The sequence below is a fragment of the Onychomys torridus genome, unplaced genomic scaffold (assembly GCF_903995425.1).
Source record: "Onychomys torridus unplaced genomic scaffold, mOncTor1.1, whole genome shotgun sequence".
Lineage (NCBI taxonomy): Eukaryota > Metazoa > Chordata > Mammalia > Rodentia > Cricetidae > Onychomys > Onychomys torridus.
Genome location: NW_023413904.1, coordinates 138,381 through 139,217, shown reverse-complemented (window position 1 = coordinate 139,217; position 837 = coordinate 138,381).

The window sequence follows — 837 nt, the reverse complement described above, 5'->3', positions numbered from 1 at the left end:
TGAATTCTTTCTTTCTGATTCATAATAACTTGATCTCTTTTTGTTATCTTATTGCTCTAGCTAGTACTTTGAGTACTATATTGAATACATATGGGAAGAGTGTTCAGCCTTGTCTTATTCCTGATTTTAGTGGAATCACTTTGAGTTTCTCTCCATTTAATTTGATGTTGGCTTTTGGCTTGCTGTAAAATTGGCCTGTTATTATGTTTAGGTGATTATTTTTTATTCCTGATCTGTCCAAGACTTTTGTCATGAGGGGTGCTGGATTTTGTCAAATATCTTTTCAAAATTTGTTCAGACCAGTTTGTTTATATGGTGTATTACACTGATGGACTTTCGTATGTTGAACCACCCTTGCATCGCTGGGATGAAGCCTACTCGATCATGGTGGATAATTGTTTGGATGTGTTCTTGGAGTCTGTTCGCCAGAATTTTATTGAGTATTTTTGCATCAATGTTTCATGAGGGAGATCGGTCTGTAGTTCTCTTTCTATGTTGCATCTTTGTTTGGTTTAGGAATAGGGTAATTGTAGCCCCATAGCAGGAGTTTGGTAATATAGGTTCTGCTTCTATTGTGTGGAACAATTTAAAGAGTATTGGTATTAAGACTTCTTTGAAGATCTGGTGGAATACTGCAGTGAAACCATCTGGTCCAGGGCTTTTTTTGGTTGGGAGACTTTTAATGACTGATTCATTTTCTTTAGGGGTTATTGGACTATTTAAATGGTTTATATGGTCTTGATTTAACTTAGGTATGTGGTACCTATCCAGAAAATTATCCATTTCTTTTAGATTTTCCAGTTTTGTGGAGTAGAGGTTTTTGAAGTATGACCTGAG